Genomic DNA, 18,268 nt, shown 5'->3' with positions numbered 1-18,268 from the left:
CGATAGGAAAGAAGTATTAGACGTGTATTTTTTCCCCTTGGGATCTTTAGCTCTACTAAACTGCTGGCTCAGGAATTCTGGGAGTTGAAGTCCACGAGTCATAAAAGAACCAGGGTTGCCTACCCCTGACCCAGGGTTTATATCTCTATTTTTTTTTAAATAATATTTAATTTTTAAAGTGATTTTATGTATTTTATGTTGTTATTTTTACATGTGGTTTTTATCAGTTTTTTTGTGTGCTAGCCAGAGTCGCCTTCGTGAGATAGCGGGCTATATTAAATTGATAAACAAGTCATGTCTACCTTGAATTTCCTCTATTTCAATTTCCTGACTTTCGAAAGGCTGCAGAGAAGCTCAGCACGTCAGAATGGGCAGAAAAGTCCATTAATGGCATCGCTGGAGATTCCTGGAGATTTCTAGGAATACAAATCTGTAGATGTCAATGACTTCCAGCGGTTATCAGCCACAGTCACGTTTTCAAATGGTCAATAATTTCCCCTCGAGCATCAGCAACATGGGATTCCTCGCGAGATCAATTTTGAAGAAGACATTAGCATTTCCCACATGAAATGATGCCTCAATAGCCATCACGGGGAAAGACCCACAAAATATTGAAAAACTCTTCTAGCTTTAATTTCTTCTTTTCTTCTGAATAATTTTTTCATCAGCAGCGGTATTTTCTAAAATGTCCTGTTCCCCAAAATTTCCTGTATCTACCTTTGTGCATGAAAATTGTGCTTCATTTGCTTTCTCATTTCCTGTAGTGCGTATGCTTAGGCTGAATGTGGTTAGACAGCTTTCAAATCGCTCTTCTGACATAACTGCACAAACCATCTTTAGGCAAATGGTTTTTTTTTAGGTCCTACATGATATTTGACAGGTGCTTAGGTTTTCCCACTAAGTTTCAACTATGCACAGATACAGCTTCTCAAAGTTCCACCTTTTCAGAAAATTGTAGGTTGTAGGATAGAGCTGGTCTTGACTAAGATGCCCTCACTTACAGGTAGTCTTCAAGATAAGACCCCAACTGAGCCCAAACCTAATGTTGCTCAGTGAAAATTTTGTTAAGTGAGTTTTGCCCCATTTTAAAACTTTTCCTCCCACGTTTGTTAAGTGAACCACTGAACAGGGATCCAGGAGGCAGCTTACAAGCCTAAGAAGAAGAGGGAAAAGGGGAGTTGCGATGAAAAAGCAAGTCCTGCCTGAATCAATGTACTCTGAGTCCTCCAGGATGTCAAATAGCCTAATATGAATTTTAAAGATCCAGTTTTTGTAAACACTGAAAATTTGCCCAGGAGGCCGGGAGATTCGTTCCTGTGTCTCTCAAATGATCTTTGCTTCTTGGGACTGATTGTATCTAATAACATGGTTGCTAAGTAAATTTGGCTTCCCCATTGACTTTACTTGTCAGAAGGTTACAAAAAGGTGATCCCATGACCCTGGGACACTGTAACCGTCATAAATATGAACCATTTTTCAAGCATCCGAATGTAAACCATGTGACTACGGGGATGCTGCAATGGTCATGAGTGTGAAAAATGATAATAAGTCACTTGTTTTCAGTGCTGTTGTAACTTTGAACGGGCACTAAAAAAAATGTTGTAAACTGAGGACTAATAATAATAATAATAAAGTTGGAAGGAACCTTGGAGGTCATGCTCAGGCAGGAAACCCTATACCATTTCGGACCAATGGCTGTCCAGTCTCTTCTTAAAAACCTCCAGTGTTGGAGCATTCACCGCTTCTGGAGGCAAGTTGTTCCACTGATTAATTGTTCTAACTGTCAGGAAATTTCTCCTTAGTTCTAGGTTGCTTCTCTCCTTGATTAGTTTCCATCTGTATTTATATTTCTTTTCCATTTTCTCTGATCCAAAAGGTCTTGCCTTTGATTCATCAGGGGCTAGAAGTAACCCAAAAGAATTGAATATGTTCTCTGCAATCAAAAATGTCTCTCCTCTACTGCTTTTTCCTTCCATATAGATTGCTGCCTATTACCATTACCCCTGGGGACATGGGGTTAGTATTGGATAAGGCAGGAATAGAAAGGCTGAAGTTGGTCAGATCTGAGAACTTCAGCTTCCAGCAGTTCCAGTCAATATGATGAATCCTGGTGCTTGTAGTCCAAAACATCTGGAGGCCATCAGGTTTCCTAGCCCTGGGATATGAACTGCAAAGCACTATCAAGCACTAATGACCATGCACATCTGTTACTATTCTTTCTTTCTTTTTTAATTATTTATTCTATAAGAAAGCTTTTAGAGAAGCATTTTAAAAACATGGGATCATGTTTTTTCATAAGGAAGATGTTACGGCTTTTTAACTGCGGTGGGACCTCCCCCACTTATTAGATACAATCAGCCCTGAGAAGCAAAGATCATTTGAGAGATGTAGGAACGAATCTCCCAGCCTCCTGGGCAAATTTTCAGTATCTGTAAAAACTGGATGTCAGCGCTGTGACGGAGCACGGCTACCACCATTTTCCTGCTCATTCTGAGTTGCCACATAGAACAGAGGGAGGAGGGGGTTGCCCAGGTGCTTCACTAGTCATAATAATCTTTTATCCCGTGGGAACCAAGGTCATCGGCTGCTCCCGAGACTGCAGGCTGGGCGTTGTGGAAAAAGCTTGCATAGCTTTATGGGTGGGATTTTTAACTTTGTAATGGGGAATTGTTACGTGTATATCCAGGCTTGGTTTCACTCTTGACCGTGCTGATACCTTGTAACTAATAAACATGTTCTTTCAGGAATTTTCAAGCCTCAAAGTTCTGCTTTATTTGTCTCTATCTGTCAGAACCATGACACTGAATCTTTAAAATTTATATTAGGCTATTTGACATCCTGGAGGACTCAGAGTACATTTATTCAGGCAGAACCTGATTCATCACAACCCTCCTTCTTCTTCTTATGCTTCTAAGCTGCCTCCTGGGCCCCTGTTCAGTTGCCACCAGAAACATACGGATCTTAAAATTACTTTTGATCTCAGCTTGGGCCTTTGGGAACTGTAACATGCCTTGAACGTCTAGGTGTCCCCACACAGACAACCACCGCAGCCCAGGCTGCCCCTGTATTGCTTAAATAGCAGAACGGAGAAAGCGGTTTCCCTACTTTTGGCTTTGCTCCTATCATGGAATCAAAAAAGGAAGGAAAAACCAAATATCAGCTGAAGGCAACATATGGCTCTATTGTCCCGAGCTCTCCTGGTGAGATGAGGCAGGCTGAATAGCAGAGACAGCCATACTGGCTTTCATGTTTTTACAAAGTTATGGTGTTCAGCTTTGTATTTTACTGGTTACCCTTGATAGTCTGATGTTTTAATTGTTGGACTCATTTATGTTAATGTGGTTTGTCACCCAGTGTTCCAGATGTTCAGACCGTATTTGGCATTTTTGTCTACCCATCGACTCCTTTCCAAAGACCTGAGATAGGCAAATGTGGATGTTTGATGGTGTTACAAATATCATCACAGGATGTAAGCTGTTCCTAGTAAAGCTTTTGCAATTAACTACTCCATTCAATGAATTGGTGAATTTGGTGAATGCCGATGGTAATGTATTTGTCAGTGCTGATTGTGTTCAAGTGATGCTCCCGTTGTTTTGGAACTGCACCCAAGGTGCCTGTTACTATTGGTACTACCTTTTTGCTTTCTTTATTGTTATTATTCCACAGCAGTGTCCATCCCAGCTTTGATCTAACAGAGCATGCTAACTCTGTGCCACTGGTGTATCTATTTCCCTTATCACCCTCATCATCTGCTTGCTCTCCATCCATTTCTCCCTTCTGTTCCATTTTCTTCCCTTTCCTCCCCTTGTGCGATTCCATTCCCTTTTACTTTCTTTTCATCCTGTGATTTTATTTATAGCTCACGCTAAAGACCTGTCTTATATCCAGGCAGATCAATCCTTGTTATAGTCAGCCCAGCTGCCAGCCCTAACAAAGCAAAAAAAAAATCAAGGAACGGAGAGAACAGGCAGAAAAGTGAGCTATCCTTTGGCAGCCAGTCTGCATTGAGAAGCAGATTCTGTGCAGTGCAGACAAAATGGAGAAGCTTCGTGGGAAACAGACAGAGATAACCAGCAGAATAACAGAGTTGGACGGGATCCTGGAGGTCTTCTAGTCCAGCCCCTTGCTCAAGCAGGAGATCCTATGCCATTTCAGACAAATCAATGTCCAATCTCTTAGTAAAAATTTCCAGTATTGGAGCACCCACAACTTCTGGAAGCAAGCCCTTCCATTGATTAATATGGGTTGCCACAATCCAATCCAGCTTCACTTTAAAGGCATCCTTTGAGACCAAAAAAAAAAATCCAGCTCAAGGCAAACCCCAATTTTTTGAATAGGTTGGACAGGTGGTCTGTGAGCCAAGCCAAGCCAAAGATTCCCACCCAGTTCTTAAATTCTGATTGCATTTTGCTTTTTTTTTTTTTTTTTTTGTGGCGATGGAATTCAAAGTGTGAGGAGGAAAACCACAGCTGGTTTTCTGGGTTAAAACTAAATCACCTTCCTCCTGGTTTTGTTTTGTTTTCCAAAATACAAACTAGGTAGTTCCTCCAGGGAGGATATCATCACTTCTCTTGCTTGAGTGACTCATGTATTAGCACCCACTGGTTTAAATTTGCTTCCTCTTCTTCTTGGCCCTTCCTTCTCTTCTTTTTTCCATTGTTTTGTTGCAGAAAACAGCCAGTGCCCATTTCTGCCCCTTAAATATTATAAAACATTCTTATTTTCTCTTTTCAGATGCCGGAAAAAAAAGGAAAGAGCCTCCATCAGCTTCATTGCCAGCCCATAACTTTCTTTAGAAAGATGTATTAACACTGATAATGCATTCATCTGACTATTTAAAAAAGATACTTGGAGCAAGGATAATACTGGAGCACTACCTTTTTTTCAGGTAGAAGCTCATTCTTGGTTTTTGAATGGCAGGATTTCTGGGTTTTAAAGAGTAGGCATTTCATTACATTTCAAATAGTAGGCAGGGGCAGGAAAAAAAATGGCAGAACTACAAAAAATAGATTAAATATGATACAAATTTCCAATTCACTGAATACAGCCCATGTATTGCACAATTTCCCCCCCCCCCCCCGTGTCACATAAAATGATGTTGCAGTGGTCTTTTTAAAGTTGCACTGGGAGTTGTGAACAAGGGATGGGTGGATTACAGCCCTGGACCTTTAGTTTAGTCACCCATTGTAGAGGTTTTCTGGAAGAACTACCAAAACACCAGTTCCAAACAACCAGAAGATAAACTGTCAAGGCTCTGAAAAGGTAAAAAAAAAATGAACCGTAAAGACAAAAAATGGAATACCAAGCCATAGGAAATCATAGGCCAATTCTGACTTAAAAATGCACCAGGGAAAGCCTGCAAAGTAGGGCATTTGGAGTTATTTCTAATGCAGTGTGTGGTTCTCTGCCAACGTGTGATGCATTAACTATTTAAGGTCAACTACACTGCTAGGTAGATCAAAAGCTAGCAGAACTATACGGTCCTAGGTGCTCTCTGAGGTCGATTGTTTGTTTGTTTTTGCAGATGCTTCATTACCCAACTAGGTAATATCACCAGTGCCCTAGTTGGGTAATGCAAAAAAATGTCTGCAAAAATGTCTGCAAGAAAACTGTCAAGTTCAGAGAGGACTAAGGAAGACACAGTTCAACCCTGAGCTTTAAACTCCATGTTCTATGTTCTAAATCAGGGGTCTTCAAACTTGGCCCTTTTATGACTTGTGGACTTCAACTCCCAGAATTCCTCAGCCAGGTACGCTGGCTGAGGAATTCTGGGAGTTGAAGTCCACAAGTCATAAAAGGGCCAAGTTTGAAGACCACTGTTCTAAATATTCTCTTCCATTGGTGCTAAAAGTGCTCATTGGTTTCCAGTATGTTTCCAGGTGCAATTCAAGGTGCTAATCACCTTTAAAGCCCTTCATGGCTTGAGGTTGGGTTACTTATGGGATTATCTCTCCCCAGATATTTCTATCCGTCCTAACCAATTCAGTAGGAGGGGCATGCTCCGAGTATCATTGGCTAAGAAAAAGTGTTGGTTGGCAGGGCCATGACACCCATTCTTTGGAACATCATCCCTTTGGGGATCAGATTGGCCTCAACTCTGCTGGCTTTTCCTAAGCCCTTAAAGACCTAGTTCTATGCTCAAGTCTCATCCCCTGATGCATGTTGGCTTAATAGCTGTTGCATTTTTTTTTTCTGGGTGCTTTAATTTTTTTCCTGAAATGGATTTGTTTTTATTTACTCTTAACATTGTTGGCCACCCAAACATCCTTTATTTGAGATGGGCAGTCATATGGTATAAGTCAAACAAATAAATTAATTTCCTTCCTGAATTCTAACTCTAAGGAGCAATAATTCCAGAAGCCTTGCTAAGTTCATATCCCAAGCTGATCCACAAGCCAGCTTCAGAAATTCCATAACCAGATTTCAGTGAGTTGGTAAGCAGCCAAGTTGATGCTTAATATAGACTCCCTGGAGGAAAGGTAAGCTCTCCTGGCTAGCTGTTTTGTGGCTTGTGACTCAACGCCTCAATACGTTTCTCAATACATGGGCTTTTTTCTTGTGAAAGTCTGCAGACAAGCGACAGTAAGCTGACGTACATCTGGAACCATCCTGACTCAGCGCCAGAGTGACAAGGAAGTGCAAGTTCACTGCAGGATAAGCTGTTGGAAGGGGAGGGAGGAGGCCATGAAGAAATAGAGTAGGCATGGATCAGCAGTAGCGTGAGTGATTAATGATGGGGGAGGGGAGCGTGACAAGCCAAAGAATATTGAGGGGGAAAAAAGCTATTCCTTCAGCCAACTCATCTAGATTCGCTTATCCATGGAGGAATATCATATCTTGTTTAATAAGGCACATGTTCCATTACTTAAAACCTTCATGGACCATAAGTATCTTCTATTAGTTTAGCTGTCAGTCATTCAAACAAGAATGTGATATGTGAAAATCAATCACATTTTTGTTTGAGGAAGGGGCTACAACTCTGCTTGTACATGCAGGAGGCAAGTCTGGTTGTGACACCTGGCCTGGTCAGTTAAAAAGGCAACCACTGGACATAGAGGAGACCATTTCAAACTAAAGGCAGCATTGGTTTAACTCAATATGTGGCCTTGGAAGGCTAGTTTCTTCTTTAGCATATTGTGACTTGATCAACCAAAATTTAGACAGAGTCGAAGGTAGTATGAACATGATCAAAGAAGAATACCATGAAGTCTCTCACTCAGTGAAAAGTCAACAGGGGGAGAGGATTTTGCTCAAAGTGGAAGAATATCATCCAATTCTTCCACCTTCCTTATGGCTGAAACTAGAAACTATCCCTCAAAGTAGCAGCCTTTGGATGGCCCTTTGGCAGAAGGGTTAATAATAATAATAATAATAATAATAATAATAATAATTATTATTATTATTATTATTATTATTATTATTATTATTATTATTATTATTATTATTTTAGAAACAAGGAAGATCAAGGAAGCACTGGAAATAATAAAGCAACAAATAACAGCTATAGCCAGGAAAATCAGTAGATATGAAGCTCGAATTGCAAACTATAGGCAGAACCTCCAATTTCAATCCAATCAGAAACGTTTCTACCAATCCATCAATGGAGAAACTGCAAGGAATCAGTCAGTACCTGACAAGGAAGAAACAGTGCAGTTCTGGAAGCAGATATGGGATAAACCAAAGAAATACAACAAGGATGCGGCTTGGTTAAAAGAGGTGGATGCAAATAAAACAGAAGTTGAAATGAAAGAACTAGTAATAACAACAAAAATGGTAGAAAAAAGAGCAAAGAAAATCAAAAATTGGTCAGCACCAGGTGAAGATGAACTGCATGGGTTTTGGTTGAAACATCTAACTGTTATACACCCACTCATTGCCAAGCAATTCAACAATATACTACAAGGGGGAGAAATTGAAAAGTGGCTAACAACTGGGAAAACCTACCTAATAATGAAAAATCCAGCAAAAGGGGCAACACCAGGTAACTACAGGCCAATTACCTGCTTACCAACAACTTTCAAATTACTAACTGGTGTGGTAGCTGATGCAGTACAACAGCATCTAGTTGAAAACAATCTCTTTCCACCTGAGCAGAAAGGAAACCGCCCCAATAGCAGAGGAACAAAAGATCAACTCCTAATAGACAAAATGATCTTGGAAAACTGCAAGAGAAGGAAGACCAACCTGAATGTGGCATGGATTGACTACAAAAAGGCATTTGACTCTCTGCCACATGATTGGATAATCAAGTGCCTTGAAATAACAGGAGTCAGTAGAAACATCAGAAAATTTGTGCAAAGATCGATGGCACAATGGAAGACACAGTTGCAGATCAATGGTGAGAGGCTGGGAGAGGTTAATATCAAGAGAGGAATATTTCAAGGAGATTCATTATCACCATTACTATTTGTTATTGCACTGTTTCCTCTGTCAACAATACTGAATAACTCAGGACATGGCTATCAAACATCAAAAACATCTGCCAGACTATCCCACCTCCTTATATGGATGATCTGAAGCTGTATGGAAAAACATCATCTGAAATAGATCGCTGCTCAACACTGTCCGTATATATAGCCAAGATATTGTAATGGAGTTTGGCTTGGACAAATGTGCCACACTTACTATCAAACAAGGAAAAATAGTGAAAACTGAAGGAATCAAGATGCCCCACAAAAATAACATTAAGAGTCTGGATGAGGAAGAGTACTACAAATACTTGGGTATCCTTCAAGCTGACAACATCAAGCACACTGAAGTCAAGAAAAAGATTAGAGGTGAATACATCAAGAGAGTGAAGAAGATCTTAAAGTCCAAACTCAATGGAGGAAATACCATAAAGGCAATCAACACCTGGGCAATCCCAGTCATTAGGTACACAGCTGGAATAGTGGACTGGACTTAAGCAGAACTAAAAGCAATGGATAAGCAGACCAGAAAAATAATGACAATGAATCATGCCCTTCATCCACGCAGTGACATTGATAGACTTTATCTACCAAGGCAAATAGGTGGGCGTGGAATGCTACAAGTACATCAGATGGTTGAAGAAGAAAAAATGGCTTTGGAAGAATATCTGAAGAACAATGATGAAGATGCACTGAAATTAGTATATCAGGAAGGCTTACTAACTACTGGAGAGACCAAACTGGCCTACAAGAAAGACCAAATGAAGAACAGAATAGAGGCATGGGAAGACAAAGCACTACATGGCCAATACATGAAAAAAATAGCTGGGAAAGCAGATAATAATAAAACCTGGCAATGGCTAAGAGCAGGAAAATTGAAGAAAGAGACCGAGGGACTAATTCTGGCTGCACAAGACCAAGCCTTAAGGACAAATGCATACAAAGTCAAAATTGAGAAGACAGCAACAGACAGTAAGTGCCGCCTATGCAAAGAAGCTGAAGAAACAGTGGACCACTTGGTAAGCTGTTGCAAGAAGATTGCACAGACTGATTACAAGCAGCGGCATGACAAAGTAGCAACAATGGTGCATTGGAAGATCTGCAAAAAATATCATTTGCCTGTAAGCAAAAACTGGTGGGATCATAAAATAGAGAAAGTCATAGAAAATGATAAAATTAAACTGCTCTGGGACTTCAGAATTCAAACAGACAAGCACCTGCAACATAACACCCCAGACTTAACAATTGTCGATAAGAAAGACAAAAAAGTCTGGATAGTGGACGTGGCAGTGCCTGGAGATAGCAGAATAGAAGAGAAAGAACTGGAGAAGATAACAAAATACAAAGACCTACAAATAGAAATAGAAAGACTGTGGCAAAAGCAAGCAAGGGTAGTACCAATAGTCATAGGCTCCTTGGGTGCAATCCCAAAACAACTGGAGCACCACTTGAACACCATTGGCATTGACAAATTCGCTGTTAGTCAATTGCAAAAGGCGGCCTTATTAGGAACTGCTTCCATCCTGCGATGATACCTATAATACCATCAAACATCCACATCTGCCTATCCCAGGTCCTGGGTAAGGACTCGATAGGTAGACAAAATGCCAAATCCAGTCTGAACATCTGGCTGACTGTGCGATGATCCATAATAATAATAATAATAATAATAATAATAATAATAATAATAACCCCCAGTGAGGCACTACCTTGACGTGGTTGTGGGGCTTGTGTACTCTGAGGAAGATGAGAGCTATGCCAGAGGTTCAACCATACTGGACAGGTCTCATCAGAGGAGTCAGACAAAGAGTGTCTCTCCCATAAAAAATATGGTGAGACGTAAATTTCAGAATGCCATACCGGCTCGGACGTCGCCCGGGTTAACAAGGTCCGCACTAGATATTGGAGTTCCTGGATATCTGGTGAAAAATGGGTTACAGGACTCAGGACTGTTGGCTGAGCAACCAGGGCCAGCAGCTGCAGAACTACTGGAAGAAAAGGTGTTTACCCGTCGCAGATACACAGTGATGGAAAACAAAGAAATAATGATCTGTTACTACAGATCAAGTCCAACAAGACGAGGATATCTAAAACGAATGCACGAATTCTGGAAAGAACAACATCCAGAACCAGAAATAACAGAACAGAGACTAGCAGATCAACGCCGATTTATAACACGAAATAAAGTATTTACAGAAACAGAATTGGACGAACTGCAAAGGTTTACCCAGGGCAAAGAAATCAAAGCCTTACAAGAAGTAATTCAGAATGTAGAGGCAAACCAGGGGGAGTTGGCAGTGAAAGAATCCAGTAGAGATATACAACTGTTCTCATTTGGAAACCAGGCACCTCTTCCTCAGGAAGAACAAAACCCTCTAACTAAAGAAATAAAAGAATTGAAACAAAGAATAACTGAGCATCTAGAACAGCACAAAAACAACAGAATAAGGCTGCCTGCATTGAAGCTTGTTCCAAAGAAACAGCTAGCACAAGCATTAAAAGATGCAAATACTGCAATATCAAGTATAAGCACCAATTCACTGCAAGAAACAAACCAACTAATGTACAGCACAGCTGCAGTTATAACAGAATACCTGGGATGCAAAATCAACAAAGAAGAAAAACAAACAAACAGTGCACCAGAAAAATGGAAGGTTAGACTAGAAAATAAGATCAGCAAGTTAAGATCACATGCAAGCAAGCTAGAACAGATGAAAGAAAAGAAGCTGAAGAACAAGAAGACCAAAGAATACCTAATCAAGAAATACCACTTAGAAACAAGGAAGATCAAGGAAGCACTGGAAATAATAAAGCAACAAATAACAGCTATAGCCAGGAAAATCAGTAGATATGAAGCTCGAATTGCAAACTATAGGCAGAACCTCCAATTTCAATCCAATCAGAAACGTTTCTACCAATCCATCAATGGAGAAACTGCAAGGAATCAGTCAGTACCTGACAAGGAAGAAACAGTGCAGTTCTGGAAGCAGATATGGGATAACCCAAAGAAATACAACAAGGATGCGGCTTGGTTAAAAGAGGTGGATGCAAATAAAACAGAAGTTGAAATGAAAGAACTAGTAATAACAACAAAAATGGTAGAAAAAAGAGCAAAGAAAATCAAAAATTGGTCAGCACCAGGTGAAGATGAACTGCATGGGTTTTGGTTGAAACATCTAACTGTTATACACCCACTCATTGCCAAGCAGTTCAACAATATACTACAAGGAGGAGAAATTGAAAAGTGGCTAACAACTGGGAAAACCTACCTAATAATGAAAAATCCAGCAAAAGGGGCAACACCAGGTAACTACAGGCCAATTACCTGCTTACCAACAACATTCAAATTACTAACTGGTGTGGTAGCTGATGCAGTACAACAGCATCTAGTTGAAAACAATCTCTTTCCACCTGAGCAGAAAGGAAACCGCCCCAATAGCAGAGGAACAAAAGATCAACTCCTAATAGACAAAATGATCTTGGAAAACTGCAAGAGAAGGAAGACCAACCTGAATGTGGCATGGATTGACTACAAAAAGGCATTTGACTCTCTGCCACATGATTGGATAATCAAGTGCCTAGAAATAACAGGAGTAAGTAGAAACATCAGAAAATTTGTGCAAAAATCGATGGCACAATGGAAGACACAGTTGCAGATCAATGGTGAAAAGCTGGGAGAGGTTAATATCAAGAGAGGAATATTTCAAGGAGATTCATTATCACCATTACTATTTGTTATTGCACTGTTTCCTCTGTCAACAATACTGAATAACTCAGGACATGGCTATCAAACATCAAAAACATCTGCTAGACTATCCCACCTCCTTTACATGGATGATCTGAAGCTGTATGGAAAAACATCATCTGAAATAGAATCGCTGCTCAACACTGTCCGTATATATAGCCAAGATATTGTAATGGAGTTTGGCTTGGACAAATGTGCCACACTTACTATCAAACAAGGAAAAATAGTGAAAACTGAAGGAATCAAGATGCCCCACGAAAATAACATTAAGAGTCTGGATGAGGAAGATACTACAAATACTTGGGTATCCTTCAAGCTGACAACATCAAGCACACTGAAGTCAAGAAAAAGATTAGAGGTGAATACATCAAGAGAGTGAAGAAGATCTTAAATCCAAACTCAATGGAGGAAATACCATAAAGGCAATCAACACCTGGGCAATCCCAGTCATTAGGTACACAGCTGGAATAGTGGACTGGACTCAAGCAGAACTAAAAGCAATGGATAGGCAGACCAGAAAAATAATGACAATGAATCACGCCCTTCATACACGCAGTGACATTGATAGACTTTATCTACCAAGGCAAATAGGTGGGCGTGGAATGCTACAAGTACATCAGATGGTTGAAGAAGAAAAAATGGCTTTGGAAGAATATCTGAAGAACAATGATGAAGATGCACTGAAATTAGTATATCAGGAAGGCTTACTAACTACTGGAGAGACCAAACTGGCCTACAAGAAAGACCAAATGAAGAACAGAATAGAGGCATGGGAAGACAAAGCACTACATGGCCAATACATGAAAAAAATAGCTGGGAAAGCAGATAATAATAAAACCTGGCAATGGCTAAGAGCAGGAAAATTGAAGAAAGAGACCGAGGGACTAATTCTGGCTGCACAAGACCAAGCCTTAAGGACAAATGCATACAAAGTCAAAATTGAGAAGACAGCAACAGACAGTAAGTGCCGCCTATGCAAAGAAGCTGAAGAAACAGTGGACCACTTGGTAAGCTGTTGCAAGAAGATTGCACAGACTGATTACAAGCAGCGGCATGACAAAGTAGCAACAATGGTGCATTGGAAGATCTGCAAAAAATATCATTTGCCTGTAAGCAAAAACTGGTGGGATCATAAAATAGAGAAAGTCATAGAAAATGATAAAATTAAACTGCTCTGGGACTTCAGAATTCAAACAGACAAGCACCTGCAACATAACACCCCAGACTTAACAATTGTCGATAAGAAAGACAAAAAAGTCTGGATAGTGGACGTGGCAGTGCCTGGAGACAGCAGAATAGAAGAGAAAGAACTGGAGAAGATAACAAAATACAAAGACCTACAAATAGAAATAGAAAGACTGTGGCAAAAGCAAGCAAGGGTAGTACCAATAGTCATAGGCTCCTTGGGTGCAATCCCAAAACAACTGGAGCACCACTTGAACACCATTGGCATTGACAAATTCGCTATTAGTCAATTGCAAAAGGCGGCCTTATTAGGAACTGCTTCCATCCTGCGACGATACCTGTAATACCATCAAACATCCACATCTGCCTATCCCAGGTCCTGGGTAAGGACTCGATAGGTAGACAAAATGCCAAATCCAGTCTGAACATCTGGCTGACTGTGCGATGATAATAATAATAATAATAATAATAATAATAATAATAATAATAATAATAAAGTTGGAAGGGACCTTGGAGGTCATCTAGTCCAACCCCCTGCTCAGGCAGGAAACCTTATACCATTTCGGACAAATGGCTGTCCAGTTTTCTTCTTAAAAACTTCCAGTGTTGGAGCATTCACCGCTTCTGGAGGCAGGTTGTTCCACTGGTTAATTGTTCTAACTGTCAGGAAGTTTCTCCTTAGTTCTAGGTTGCTTCTCTCCTTGATTAGTTTCCACCCATTGCTTCTTGTCCTGCCTTCAGGCGGTTTGGAGAATAGCTTCACTCCCTCTTCTTTGTGGCAGCCCCTGAGATATTGGAACACTGCTATCATGTCCCCCCTCGTCCTTCTCTTCCTTAAACTAGACATAACTAATTCCAGCAGCCGCTCCTTATATGCTTTAGCCTCCAGTCCCCTGATCATCTTTGTTGCTCTTCTCTGTACTCTTTCTAGAGTCTCAACATCTTTTTTACATCGTGGTGACCAAAACTGGATGCGGTATTCCAAGTGTGGCCTTACCAAGGCATTGTAGAGTGGTATTAATACTTTGCGTGATCTTGATTCTATCCCTCTGTTAATGCAGCTGTTGTGTCCTGAGCCTGCTGAAGTAGAGAGCAGACTCAGAAATGTTGCAAATGGTCCCGGGCAAACCAAAAGCTGCCCGGGACCAGACTGGCTGTTGCCAGCCTTGTGCTCATGTGCAAGGTGCAAAAACAGCCAGCTTCCTATTGGCTGACATTGTCCGGGTTCAGGACTCTATAAAAGGCCTGCCTGCCTTTTAGCTATTGCTTGGTTGTAAGGAGAAGATCAATAAAGAGATTGCTTGTTCATCATGTGTCTTCGTCTAATGCCTGAGAACCAAATACATAAAACTGGAGATGAAGGTGGGATCCCTGCAAGCAAGAGAAACAAATAAAACTCACCGAGTAAGTCCTGAAGACTGGGAAGATGGCATCCTGCATTCACGACTCAGCCTGCCAGTACAGCATCACTGGAAGTGAGCTCAGCAAAAGGACCCCTTCCCCAAATACTAGCTTGCAGAGGAGGCAATTTGCGAAGGCAGTAAAAGTTTACGATGTTGAAAATTGGCCGCTTGACGGACTTTGATGTCTCCCACCCAGAGAGATGGAATTTGTACATAGCAAGGGTAGAGAACTACTTTAGAGTGAATCAAATCAGGGAAGATGGCCTAAAAGTGGCAACTCTTCTGTGTGCCTGTGGCCAGGAAGCATTCGACATTGGTGAAAATCTGGTGGTCCCTGCACTTCTGGAGTCAGTAACGTACGCTGACTTGAAGAAGATGCTGAAGGAACATTTCCAGCCTAAATTGTCTGTCATCGCTTGGAGGCACGCGTTCGAGCAGAGAGACCAGAGGCCGGGTGAATTTGCTGCGGACTTCATCGCTGCCTTAAGACAAGCGGCCAGGCCTTGTGAGTTCAAGGACCTGGAAGAGAGGCTGCGAGATCGTTTTGTGTGTGGCCTACAAGGTAGAGAATTGCAACAAAAGATTTTTGCAAAAGAAGAAGTATCGTTTCAAGATGCCTTAAGAGAGGTTGCAGCTGAAGAAGCAGCAAGCGGTGCTGTGAAGGCTTTGCGGCTCACTAGGAACCCTCCAGCCACCGTGACCATCCATCAAGAGGACGCTCGAGAAGATCCAGAATCGGATCCTGAAGAGGAGGTGGACAGACTTCACCAGCCAGCAGAAAGAAGGCCGAAGGGGGGTCCAGACAATACCCCAGCAGCTCCTCAGTGCTTCGGATGTGGAGGAGGCCACAAGCGAGCTGACTGCAGATTCCGCTCTGCCATTTGCCAGGCATGTGGCAGGCAAGGCCACATTGCCTCCATCTGTTTGGGTCACCAGAAGGTCCAATCTTGGGAAGAATTGCTTCAGAAAGGTATCAGGGTCCCCAGCCAACACAGGGTGGGTTTCTGCGCATCGCACAGGAGTATTCTGAGGACAGGGACACACAAGCCCCTTAAGAAAAAACTTCGCATTGACGTGAAGTTGCAAGGGGTTCCCTTATCGATGGAGTTGGACACAGGGTCCGCTCTATCAATCATTTCAGTTGACACCTTCAAAAGGATTTGCAGCAGTAGTGGCCTTCGAGTCAAACTCAGGCCATTGAATTTAATCCTCACTGACTTCCAGAAGTCCAGAGTCAGTGTGAAAGGTGAAGCTACACTTAAAGTGCAGCGTAAGGCTTTTGAGGGCCCCCTAGATGTGGTAGTAGTTGGGGGTGAACGCACGAGTCTTATTGGACTTGATTGGTTCGAGGCCCTTGGAATCCAAGTTCACAGCTTGCAAACGTTGGGCCTTGCAGAAATCTGCAAGGAGTTTGCTGATGTGTTTAGCTCAGAGCATGGCTCCTACAAGGGGCCTTCCATTGCATTACGTTTAGACCCAACAATCACGCCCGTCAGGATCAAGCCTAGAAGGGTGCCTTTTGTCCTCAAAGGTAAGATAGATGCAGAGCTAGACAAGCTGCTCCAGCAGGGCATCTTAGAACCTGTGGACTCTAGTCCATGGGAAACCCCCATTGTAACGCCTTTAAAAGCTAATGGAGAAGTCCGCATTTGCGCAGACTATAAGTGCACATTGAATAAAGCATTGCAACAGCACGCATATCCAGTGCCTGTGGTGAGCCACATTCTGGCCTCCCTCAAAGGGGGGTGCCTTTTTGCAAAACTTGATTTGGCATAGGTCTATCAACAACTACCTGTTGATGAGGCAACTGCAGAGGCCCAAACAATCGTAACACATAGAAGGGCCTTTAAGGTTAAAAGACTGCAGTTTGGGCTTAATGTAGCCCCTGGCATATTTCATAGTGTCATGGAACGCACACTTCGTGGTATTCCTGGGGTCTGTTCCTACTTCGATGACGTCCTCATTGCTGGGGAGTCATTTCAAAATCTAGCAGAAAGATTAAGGTCTGTCTTGCTTCGTTTCCGCCAAGCAGGCCTTAAATTGAAGCAAGACAAATGCAAAATAGGAGTCACTTCCACTGACTTCTTCGGCTTCAGAATTGATGCTCAAGGCATCCACCCTGCTGAATCCAAGCTTCAAGCGATTCAGCGGGCCCCAAGTCCCAAGTCAAAGAGTGAGCTGCAAGCTTTCTTGGGGCTCTTAAATTTCTATCACGCATTTCTCCTACATAAGGCTGCAGTGGCAGAGCTGTTAAACCAGCTCTTAGACAAGCAGGCTCCATGGCAGTGGACTAAAGTCCATGAAAGGAGTTTCAATGAGGTTAAGGCCTTGCTCTCTTCAAATGCTGTGTTAGCACATTTTAATGAGCAATTGCCTGTTTGCATCGCATGTGATGCATCCCCTTATGGTGTAGGAGCAGTACTTAGCCACCTGAAGGCTGATGGGACACAAGTCCCTGTACCCTATTACTCAAGGACTCTGTCATCTGCAGAGTGGAATTACTCTCAGATTGACAGAGAAGCCTTGGCCACAGTGGCTGGCATAAAGAAATTCCATGATTTCTTATATGGCCGCCATTTCACACTCTACACAGACCATAAGCCTCTGCTGGGTTTGTTTACAACTAACAAACAGACACCACACATTATTTCCCCACGTATGCTGAGATGGTCAATTTTCCTGTCAGCATATGATTATACACTCATTCACAAACCTGGAAAAGAGATGGGCCATGCAGACGGCCTCAGCAGATTACCTCTCAAACAAATAGAGGATGATCCTGCTCCTGCTATTAACATCCTTTCTATTCAGGAGTTGCCTGAATCTCCCCTCAGTGCTAGGGACATGGCTGCAGAAACTGCCACTGATCACACGCTCACACGCGTGCTGACATGGGTCTTGTCAGGATCGCCTGACATGTGTCCAAATACGGAGTTTCAAAGCTTCTGGCAAAGGAAGCACGAGCTTTCTACGTTCAAAGGGTGCCTGTTATGGGGTAGTAGGGTAGTCATCCCAACCTCATTGAGGTCTAGAGTCTTGCTCTCTCTGCATGAGGGATATCCAGGAATAGTAAGGATGAAAGCACTTGTGCGCAGCCATCTCTGGTGGCCTGGGCTCAATAAAGACATCGAGGCCCAGGTGCATGGGTGCCAAGTGTGCCAACAGTCACAGCCTGAAATGCCTCAGGCCTCAGTACATAGGTGGGAGGAAACACAAACCCCTTGGTCAAGGGTACATATAGATTATGCTGGACCCTTTCAGGGGCAATTCTTCCTTCTCCTCATGGACAGCCATTCCAAGTGGCTAGAGGTTGTTCCTGTTTCCTCCACTGCTAGGACCATCCAGGTGTTGAGAGGAATTTTTGCCTCACATGGACTTCTAGTTGTCCTGGTTTCAGATAATGGCCCCCAATTTACCTTTTTTGAGTTCCAGGCTTTTCTTCAAGCCACCTTGATCTGGCATGCGACATCTGCTCCCTTCCACCCATCTTCCAATGGCCAAGCAGAGAGGATAGTTCACACTACCAA

This window comes from Crotalus tigris, unplaced genomic scaffold (assembly GCF_016545835.1).
Source record: "Crotalus tigris isolate CLP2741 ecotype Arizona unplaced genomic scaffold, ASM1654583v1 scf7180000017641.3106099, whole genome shotgun sequence".
Classification (NCBI taxonomy): Eukaryota; Metazoa; Chordata; class Lepidosauria; order Squamata; family Viperidae; genus Crotalus; species Crotalus tigris.
This window is presented reverse-complemented; position numbering follows the sequence as displayed.